The 11,419-nt window shown below is 39.1% G+C and overlaps 1 pseudogene; it reads left to right on the top strand.

The window, feature by feature from the left end:
• The first annotated feature begins 10,368 nt into the window (after nucleotides 1-10,368).
• Nucleotides 10,369-10,886, top strand: LOC112808570 (mitochondrial import inner membrane translocase subunit Tim17-A pseudogene; annotated as a pseudogene).
• Nucleotides 10,887-11,419: the final 533 nt, after the last annotated feature.

The raw sequence follows: 11,419 nt of genomic DNA, 5'->3' as shown, positions 1-11,419 counted from the left end.
ACATACGATGTAACCAAGTGAAGAAAATGTTATTACTTATATGGTAACAGATGGTGAGCATTGAGTAATGTATAGGATTATGTACTACTATGTTGTACACCTGAAACTAGTATAACATTGTATGTGAACTATACTTCAATAATAATTTTTTAAAGAAGGAAAATGTTATTACTTCATCATGTGGCTCTAGAATCCCTTCTAGGGAGACAGCCAATATTGGGACATTGTGCAGCCCTCACCACTATCTGTCTGCTGATCTCATTGGATATCCCATTATCCCAATGGATAACTCTGTACCCATTCACCGATAACTTCCCATTCTCTCTTCCCCAACTCCAGTATCCATTACTACTCTCTGAGTGATTTTTGAGTTGTGATACACTGAAAAAGGGGTAGAGGTATAACTTAGCACAGGTCAGTATGGTGTTGCACGTGAGGAAGCCAGGACATGGGAGACAGAGACAGCCAAGAGAGGAGGAGTTCCAGTCCTGCCTCAATCTTAGGACTCAGGGGAGACTGTAAACTCTTACAATGTGTGAAATTGGAGCATCAGAGCAATTTAATCCTCTTACACATCAGAAAGGCCTCCGACTGAAGATGAGGTTACAAAAAGCACTTGCTGGTTTCTGCAAGGCTTGCAAAATTCATTTATTTACTCAATAAATATTGACTAAGTACTTACTATGTGCCAGGCACTGGGATGACAATAGGGCCTAAGACACATTCCTCACCCTTAAGGAGTTTACCATCGAGGAGGAAGACAGTAAACAAAAATCCCTGAAGCTTTCTTTTTCTTTTTTTCTTTTTTGAGAAATAGAAGTTTATTAAGTGGAGATACAGAAAAAGCTCTCAAGAGTGAGAGGGGTCCCGACAGGGTTGCCCATCCCCAAAGCTTTAAAGTTATAAAGTAATTGCATTTGTAATTAACACAAAGATGAATAAAATCCTCAAAGAGTTTGCAATCTACTGGGGATGCAGTTGGGTGTGAGTAACCCTTAATACACAAGTGTGTTCTATAATATCCTTCTAGTAGCAGCTAATATATACTTTCTTCTTTGAGGCTTTCTAGATGTCCATCTTTATAAGTGGACTTAATCAATCCCTTATCTGTTCTAGGACCATTTGCACCAGACTTTAATTTTGGATAAGCACATTGGATTTAAGTTATTGATGTTCTGGTCTTCCCACTACACTGTCATCTCCTCAAGGCAATTAGTTTACTCAACTTGGCTTCATTTGATTTAATAAACATTGGCTGAGAACTTGCCATGTACTGGGCACACTGCAAAATGCTAGGGACCCAAAGATATATATCTCCTTAGCTCTCGGTTTCATACTTAAGGAAGCTCACTTCCAGAAATTATAAAGGACTGAGGGAGGAAACTGAAAGAAGGGGGCCTGGGAAGGAAGGTTTTATAATGGTGTGAGAAGAAACAAGCAAGTTCTGAACTAGGGCCATGGCAGCAGGAATGGAAAGGATGGAATAAATTCAGAAGACATGCTGGAGATAGGATCTACAGGATTTGGCAGTTCATTGGGTATGGAGGAAAGCGGAGGCAGAGTTGAAGACAGTGGTTATTTTCTCCCCGCTCTGGTTGAAAGCAAATAAAATGTTGATTCTGCTTATGTGAGAATATACCTAGAATAGGCAAATCCTTAAAGACAGTAAGCAGAATAGAGGTTGCCAGAGGCTGGGGGAGGAGGGAATGGAGTTCATAGTTCCTTTCTGGGTTGATGAGAAAGTTCTGGACATGGATAGTATTGATGACTGCACAAAACTGTGAGTGTACTTAATGCCCTTGAATTATACACTTAAAAATTATTAAAATAGGGGCACCTGGGTGGCTCAGCCAGTTAAGCATCTGCCTTTGGCTAAGGTCATGATCCCAGGTTCTTGGGATCGAGCCCCGTATCAGGCTCCCTGCTCAGCAGGGAGTCTGTTTCTCCCTCTAACTCTGCTGCTTCCCCTGCTTGCTCTCTCTCTCTGTAAAATAAATAAATAAAATCTTTAAAAAAAGACAAAATTTTAAAAATGATTAAAATAGCAAATTTTATGTTATATATATGAAACTGCCTTAAAAACTTAAAAAAAAACAAGTGAAAGGATATATTTTTAGATAGACAATCAGCAAAATATTTTACACATCAGAACCATTCCTAATTGCAGAATGTTTTATCATCATATAGAATTTCAATTATGTGACACATTGTATATTACTACATACTTTTCTGGCATGCTTTATATAATTAACTCACATGTGTTCACTGAAGAGTATTGTACAATTGATCCTTGGACAATACGGGTTTGAATGGCATGGGTCCCCTTATGTGCAGATTTTTTTCAGTAAATATAGTAGAGTACTGTATTTTTTCTTCCTTATCATTTTCTTAATAACTTTTTTCTCTAGCTTACTTTAGCATAAGAATGCAGTATTAATACATATAATATACAAAATATGTATTAATTGTCTATGTTATTGATAAGGCTTCTGGTCAACATTAGCAGTTAAGGTTTTGAGGGATCCAAATGTTATATGCAGGTTTTCGAACTTCCACCTTGTTCAAGGGTCAACTGTATTCAGAGCTATACAGAATGTGAAGAAATGACTTGCAAAGAGGGTCAATTTCACTTTTAAAAACTATTCTTTGAGTGTCAAATTTCACACTCCATCTCATTTACTCCTCATACAGTCATGAGGAAGGTACTAGTTTCATTTACAGATGTTTTTTAAAGCTGGATTTTTTAAAATAAATCAGCATTTTTCTGATTCATCATTATAAATTGACGTGCAAATCTACTGAATCTTTTTTCAAAACCAATAATCGTCTACTGCATCTTTATGTAGCTAAACAGGTTTGAGAGTTTCTAGCATGAAGACCATTTTTCAAAGTTACAGCTATGGTAGTGTATACTTACATCTATAAATTCTCTTTCCAAGTAGAAGAATTAGTATCATATAATAAGTCTTGATCATTGACATGTCTCTTTATGAAGTTCTTTGGTTTAATTTTTATTTTAAAGTTGTGGTTTGTTTAGGGGCGCCTGGGTGGCTCAGTTGGTTAAGTGGCTGCCTTCGGCTCAGGTCATGGTCCCAGGTTCTTGGGATAGAGCCCCGCTTGGGGGTCCCTGCTCAGCGGGTCGCCTGCTTCTCCTTCCTCTGCCTGCCACTCCCCCTGGTTGTGCTCACTCTCTCTCTGTCAAATAAATAAAATCTTAAAAAAAAAAGTTTTGGCTTGTTTTGCCTCTTGTAAATTTTGTGAAATAGTTTTATTTTCTTATCCTTGAAATTTATATATTGCCCCACATATTCCTTTCACTTAATCTACTAAACTGGAGAAAATTCTTAGAATCTCCAAATAATAGTAAAAATGTTGTCATATAGTTTTAAAGTCCTGATACAGAAAAAAAAGACAATATTATTAAGCCTATTAATCATCACACTTCTGCTCCATGAAAGCCACACAAATATTGGCAGTAAGGACAAAGATCATTCAAAAAGAGCCAGAGAGGTTATATTTAGGAAATAATTTTTCTTACTTTGGCATGTGCACATTTGAAAATACCAGTGTTTAGGCATACCTGGGTGGCTCTGTCGGTTAAGCCTCTGACTCTTGATCGCAGCTCAGGTCTTGATCTTAGGGACATGAGTTCAAAATAAAGAAAGAAAATATGAGTGCTTAAACTAAGTTATTTATAATATTCATTCACTTTATGAGTTTTAATTAAGAGAAATTTGAAATGTATTGCTTAATATAGATTTAGTGTTATAAGATCAGATATTTCCACAGCAGTGCTTGCAGATGTCAGAAGCACTCCATCGTAGGTCAGCAAGGGAGCTGCCGACCATCAGGGGGTCTGCTATTGTTTTACTCATGTTAAACTTAAAAAAAAATGATTGTAACCTTCAAGAATGGGCAAATCCATAGAGACAGAAAGCAGATTAGCAGTTCCCGAGGCCTGGGGAGAAAGGGGGAATGAGGAGTAGCTGCTTCATGAGTACAGGGTTTCCTTTTGGAGTGATGAGAATGTTCTGGAGCTAGATAGGGGTAATGGCTGCACGGCATCGTGAATGTACTAAATGCCACTGAATTTTCACTGTCACGTGGTTGAAACAGTAAAGTTTATGTTATATGTATTTTACTACAATAAAAAAGTAACCTTACTACAAAATAATTTTAAGTTACATACAAGCACAAGAAGGAGATAAACATCACCAGCAATCCCACTACCCAGATGGAACCAGTGTTGCCATTTTGGTGACTACCGTCCTAGCTGTGTTCCTATACATGTAATTATAGGAACAGAAGTTGCTATAACTTCTGTCTTAGTTAAGTAACATAAAACAGAAAGACAGGAATTCTCTGGAGAGAATTCTGTACATGGGCAGAAATGCAGCTGGGCCTCAGAAAAGGGCCAAGGCCTCTGGGAGCTAAAGGATCTTTGAGAGGTCGGGCAGTATGCTCTGTTCTGATCTCTTCTCTGTGGGCTCTGTGGGTCAAATTTCATCTTTTCTTAATTATCTTTCTTCATTTCTCCATCCTCATGGCAGATTGCTACCCCAAAGCTCCTCAATGTACCTGCTGACATGTCAGCTATCCACAAATGGGCTGATTCTCTCAGACCCAATTCCAAATTCTGCTCATGTTTTTTTGGTCACCTTTAGCCAGGGGATTCAGGTCAGACAATACAAACAAGAACTAATTCAGATCATTTGCTCTGAAAAATTTTGAGACAGAAAGATATCATCTGCTTTAGCTATTGTCCAAGGCATGAAAAAATCATAATAATAACAGTTTATTCTAGAGGAACTTTAACAACAGTACATATTCAGTTGAAAACAATTTTCTACATTAGTAGATATGTCACAACCAATGGCAAAAGTAGATGTGATTTAATTAATTAATTAATTAATTAAAAAGTTGATGTATACTATATTTCAGTGAAGTCATCAATTTGGCACTTCGGATGGAATGCTCTGGAATTATTTTTTCTTAATTTATTCTCTGATTGAAGGTCAGGCAGCACTTAGGATGCACGTTCATAGGAGAGTTTTTTTTGATGAGGATTTTAAGTAAGTATTCTTTTTTTTTAAGATTTTATTTATTTATTGGGGAGAGAGAGAGCATGAGTGGGAAGGAGGGGCAGATGGAGAAGGAGAAGCGGACTCCCGGTGAGCAGGGCTTGATTCCAGGACCCCAAGATCATGACTTGAGCCATAGGCAGATGCTTAACCAACTGAGCCACCCAGGTGCCCTAAGCAAGTATTCTTTTTAACTGAAAAGGGTAATTTGGGATTTTGTTAAAAATAGTTTCATTGGAGTATAATTTACATTCTACAAAATCCTCCTATTGTAAATGCACAATTCAGTTTAATAAGTTTATGAAGTTGTGCATCCATCACTACAATCTCATTTTAGAGCTTTCTCTTCACCCACAGCAGACCCCTCTGCCTAATTGGAGTCAATCCCATTTCCACCTTTAGCCCAAGGCAACCACTAATTTATTTTCAGTTTCCATGAATTTGTAAAAAGGACAATTTTATAAAAATTTTTATAGACTTTGTGGAGCCCTCAATATCATCATCTACAAATAATGTCCAATTTAATGAGTGAGAGATAATAATTTCTTTTTTTTAAAGATTTTATTTATGTATTTGAGAGAGAGAGAATGAGAGATAGAGAGCACGAGAGGGAAGAGGGTCAGAGGGAGAAGTGGACTCCCCGCCAAGCAGGGAGCCCGATGCGGGACTCGATCCCAGGACTCCAGGATCATGACCTGAGCCAAAGGCAGTCAATTAACCAACTGAGCCACCCAGGCGCCCGAGATAATAATTTCTTATTTGATCTTCATTAGAATATGTAATTCATTCACTAGCCCGTTTTTTTCTACTATACATTCAAAATTATACATGCAAATAGTTAAAGTATGTAATTATGTATTTATAGGGAGTGATCTCATTTTTAAGTCCTCCTGAATTATCTCCCATCAGCTGCTGCTCCTGCCCCTATCAGCTCTGTCCTTTTTTCTGCCAGTCACCATCTGAAACTCATGGGCTCTAGAATAGGATGCTGCTTTGTCCACACAGGCCCAGGGAGCATGAATGAGGAGCCAGCCAGACTTTCCTTTCTGCCTTGTTCCATATTGTTCATATGACTACTACCCATGCTTCCGAGGATACACCATGCTCACTGAATGTTTGGAATTATCACATAGGAGAGGAAAAATTCAGAAGTATACACTGAAAAGTCTTCCTGAAGTCCTAGATATAAGTGCCGAAGGAGCTAAACTTCCCACAGGGACTCCTCCTCTTTCCTGTTTGAATCTCTTTCTTCTCTGTTAAAGTATCTCCTTCTAAACCCTGTCAAACATAGATGTCCCCCACCCCTGCCACTTTCCAAGAAACTCTAGGCCCAGCACATAAGGATTGGTCTTACTGGAGATCCACACCTCTCTCTCAGCAGTCTAAGTGCTCAAGTATGAGTTATTTCATCCAGATTGGAATTATACTCCAGAGAAGAGGGCCTGAGAACCAAAGTTGGTGGTGGCTCTCCAAGTGTCAGAAGAGGTGGGCATGGGTGTGAGGGAAGACTGGTGCTCCAATCTCAGGAAGAGTGTCAGTATCTGTGGGTCACTTAAAATCGAGTTCTCTTGATAGCTCTCCTCCAGTGGAAGTTGAACATATCTTTTATTCTCTGGACTGTTCAGGCTAACTAATGAATAAAATACACAAATACATTATCATATTCATCATACCATCTCCCAAGGACCAATTTTAATTCTCAGAAGTAGTGCAGTAAACCCTTGAGGAGGAAGAGAAGTATTTTCCTGCTGACTCATAATTTATAAGCCACTTCTCAATCAATAAAATCTGTCCGGTGCATTATTTACTGCACAGATATAATATAAACAGTATTGGTTCTTTTCCCTCATCCCCCCTTCTCCACTCTCTGCTTTCAAATTATGACCTCTCAGGTCTTCTAGGAAGACAAAGAAAACCTATTGTTAGCTCATAAACTATATCTTTTACGCCTGCTCCCTTAGCTGTATTCGACTTAGCTGAGGCTGTAAAATCAGTACTCGTAAGTTCTTGACTAAATTCTTGGCCAAGGTCATACTCTGTCTAGGGAGGATGAGAGGCTATGAATTCATTCTTCTAGTTATAAGCACATAAATTATTATATGCTCTTAATCTACATGAATTTTACTTACTTTATTTACTAAGCAACTCATGGATATAGTGGTATTTTGTTAGTCCTGCCCAAGGATGGTTTCCAGCTATCACCAACAGTATCTGTTGGTAAGATAAAGCTGAGTTTATTGCTTGGCTTGGTAGGAACCACACCTCCTCAGGGTCTCAAAAAGGGGACGGTCAGGCCAGAATTTATTGAGAATTTGAAGTTTGTCTTAAGATAGGTCTTTCAATACAGGGATTTGATTAGAATTGGGATTGGTGGAAACAACAAGGAATGGGTTGAGGCTAGGGCTTCAAAGAATTGTAGGGCACAACCTACCTGTTGATGTCTTCCATTGGAGACTTTCTTTTGGGAAGTTCTGTGATGAACTCTCAGAGCTTGCTGGGGAAAGCAACTCCCAGAAAAGTAATGAAGACGGAGGAATAAAAAAAAAAAATTATGTAATGTAGAGAATAAGGTAGTGAAGTAGTTTCAGTTCTCAGTGTCCAGGGTAGGTGGGATGTAGATGGTTTGGTTCTTAGTCCCTTTCCAATCTCTCCAAGTGAGTTAAACTGTTGAAACAGATAAATTCCCAAATGCATGATGGCTCAACTATGGAAGAACTTTACTTTTCACTCAGGTTAAGTCCAAAATAAGTGTTCCTGATCAATATATGGTTTTCCTCCTTGGGGAAAGAAGGACTCCAGTTTTTTAGAAACTGAGCTCCATTATCTCTTAAGGCAATGACCCCCACATTTGAGCAGTCACCAGAATCACCTGGAGGTTTTGCTAAACCATAGGTTGCTGGGTCTTATCCCTAAAGTTTCTTGTCACATGACCCCACCGGATACACAGAGAGCTAGGAAATCTTATCCATTTGACTGAAAAAGAATTTTTGTAGAAAATGAACCTTAGTGGACAACTATCCAATTCTCTCTAGCCTATCATGTAACTACCAAAACTCCAAGAACACCCATCTTCCCACACATAGAGCACTCTCAATTCCTCCCAAGACCCAACCAATTCACTACATCCAGGTGGTACACAGTCCTCTTGACAAAACCCAAAAGTGACTCCTCATGTTTTATAGCCTATAAAGCAAAAAGTTGTCTGCTCTACAATATATAATGGTGGACCAGGGACAGGATAAAATGCCCATTCAGACAAGAAAAATGGAGAAACACAGCAGTCATAGCAATTTGTCCATAGCAATGACAAAATCCTGCAGGGCAGGCATTGATAGTGGTGGGAGAGCAGTTAATTTACTGGATTCCAAGCATGTTGTCTAGAAAGAACTCCCTTTGGCCATAATCTCTGTGACCCTTGTGGTCATGAATTCATTGTGACACTTAATAGGCTTCTGATCTATTTGCATCCAGGCATTTCAATGTGCTTATAACTGCACCCAGGGCAGAATTCTGAAGCCTAAATCTATTTCTCCACTTCTTTGCCCCCTATTGCTCTCTTAATGGGGACTACATTGAGTCCTTTTGAAACAGTAGATGAGAATGCTGCATTCTATTTTTTTAAGATTTTATTTATTTACCTATTTGAGAAAGAGAGAGTGAGTGAGAGAGAGAGAGAGAGAGAGAGAGAGAGAGAGCACAAGTGGGGGGAGTTAGGTGGATGAATAAGCAGACTCCCTGCTGAGCCTGGGATCATGACCTCAGCGAAGGCAGACACTTAACCAAATGAGCCACCCAGGTGCCCCATAATGCTGCATTCTTTTTTTTTATTATTTTTTTTATTTTTTATTTTTTATTTTTTTTTAATGCTGCATTCTTGATGGATTGTTGCTTTAGGTACAAGCTTTGGTACCAAAGACGTCTTTCAGTCTTGTCTCTTACTGTTGGGGTCTTGTAGTCAGTTTCTGCAAGCCTTAGAAGTCCCAAATGTTTGGATTTTCTCTATTACCTTCCATTTCTGCTTACAAGCTGGCCAGTTCTTCCCAGACATCCATTTTTTTTTATAATAACTTGCTGAAAGCAGAAAGTAAATGTCAGCATACACTATCATGACAAATCTTACCAACCATTTCCACTAAAGCTATTGACTCATAGACTCTGGTCTTTCCAACTCATCAGTTAGATAGCTTTACCAAATGTCTTGTGGCTGCATGAACTGAATCTGTGAATAGCTTTTGATATTACCTTCTTTAACTGCTTCCCCTGATCACTAACTGAGCTTCACATATTTTAGATTTTTGTCCTATCAATATCCTATTGCTAATACTAATCTCTGTATTAGTTAAGGTAAATCTGGCTGCTATAACAAATGAACCAAAAAATTTAATAGCTCAGTCATGATAGATGCTTATTTCTCATTCATGTACAGTTCCACGAGATTCTTAATTGCTGGCAGCTTCCATCATTGTAGTGATAGAGCCTGACTGGAGCTCTGCTATCTCCTAGGGCTTCAGTGTCCTTAGTTTGATTCTCTGCATCTAGCTTACAGTCAGAAGAGATTGTGGGTTAGGCATATCCTCTTCTTAACATTGCTGGTCTGGAAACAACACACATCACTTCTGCTCACATTTTATTATTGAGAACAAGTCACATGGCCATACCTAGGTGTAAGGAATGACAAAACATTAGTCACTACCTGAGTAATCCCTCTGTGGCAAAACTCTACACTGTGGAAGGGAAGCACAAATCTGTGGTGGCCATCTAGTTCTGTGTCATACCAGCAGCCCTAACATTAGAACCATTCAGTCAAAATCTAACTTGGATATAGGTATTCTACCAGTTAAAATGGCTTTGAACTGTTAGTAATATATTTAGGAAATAAGAGTGACTTTAACAAGATCAGAGTTTATTTCTCTCTCACATAAAACATGCAGAACTGGGCAGTCTTCCTAGATGTGGCTGTTCCATCAAGTCATCAAAAACTCAGATTCCTTCTACCTTTCTGCTTTACCATCCTTAGCTCTTAGCTTCTGTTTTTCAAAATGGCTACTAGGTCTCTAGATATCACATTCACATTTCAGGCTTGAAGAGGGAAGAAGGGTAAAAATACAAAAGAGTCTATTTTTTAAAGAAGTTTCCTGAGATTCCACTTAACAACATTGGTTGATATCTCATTGACAATGACCATATCTAATTTCAAGGAATGATGGTAGATATAGAATTTTAGCTAGACACAATGATACACTGAAAATATAGGCATTTTGTCATGAAGAAAGAAGGGGAGGTCAAAATGGAGTAGTACACGTGAGAGCCTCGCCCTTGGCGAATTGTGGATGATTGTGGTGGGGTCTTGACGATGGTACCATAGGTGGTGGTATCTTTCAAGCAATCAAAGGTTTTTGCAATTCTCCAGTGGGAGTAAACCACAGACTGTGAGGGAGTTTGACAGGTATTACAACCAGGGCTCTGCAGTTGGGAGGTAGCTTTGCAGTTTGGGGAGGATTATTTTCCATGATTGCAGTATGGTTCAAGTTAGAGGGAAAGAAGATCCCTGGAACTCCATCACAAGTGGTGCCTTAACAGGAGCCATTCTGGCAGCAAGAAATGGACCAGTGGTCATGGTTGGGTCAGCTGCAATGGGTGACATTCTCCTAGCTTTAATTGAAGGTGCTCGTATCTTGTTGACAAGATTTGTCTCTGCACAATTTCCCAGTGGCCCTCAGTTTGCCGAAGACCCCTTTCAATTGCTTTCAGCCCAGTTACCATCCTCACCTTGTGGAGACTATTGACAATATCAATAGGACTTTTTTCCCAAGGTTTTTTAGACAAATGAGCTATAGTTCAAGAAGGAATTTCAGACGGTAAGCTACAGTCTGTTTTTAAAACCACAGGTGGGACAGCTATGGCCAAATAGACTTTGAAGAGACACTTATCTCCTTTTTCTATTTAAAGGAACATGGAAGATGGGACACCTGGGTGGTTCAGTGGGTTAAGCCTCTGCCTTCAGCTCAGGTCATCATCCTGGGGTCCTGGGTTCGAGCCCCACGCCAGGCTCCCTGCTCTGCGTTGGGCCTGCTTCTCCCTCTCCCTCTCCCTGCCGCCCCCCCTGCTTGTGCTCTCTCTCTCTGTCAAATAAATAAAAATCTTAAAAAAGCTTATAAAAAAATAAAGGAACATGGAGGAGAGGGGAAGCAGATGTTGAAGGATAATAAATTTATTATTCACATCTGGATTGCATTTGTGATAAAAATAAATGTCTAATATCTTTAAAAGAAAATCCAATAAATGCTTAGAAGATGAAGGACCAAAGGGCAAACAACAATGAAACGTGACCCTCATTT

This window comes from Callorhinus ursinus, unplaced genomic scaffold, assembly GCF_003265705.2.
Source record: "Callorhinus ursinus isolate GAN/ISIS: 27379988/994484 unplaced genomic scaffold, GSC_fseal_2.0 scaffold39, whole genome shotgun sequence".
Classification (NCBI taxonomy): domain Eukaryota; kingdom Metazoa; phylum Chordata; class Mammalia; order Carnivora; family Otariidae; genus Callorhinus; species Callorhinus ursinus.
The sequence above is the reverse complement of the archived record's forward strand: the minus strand, read 5'-3'. Positions and strand labels throughout refer to the sequence as shown.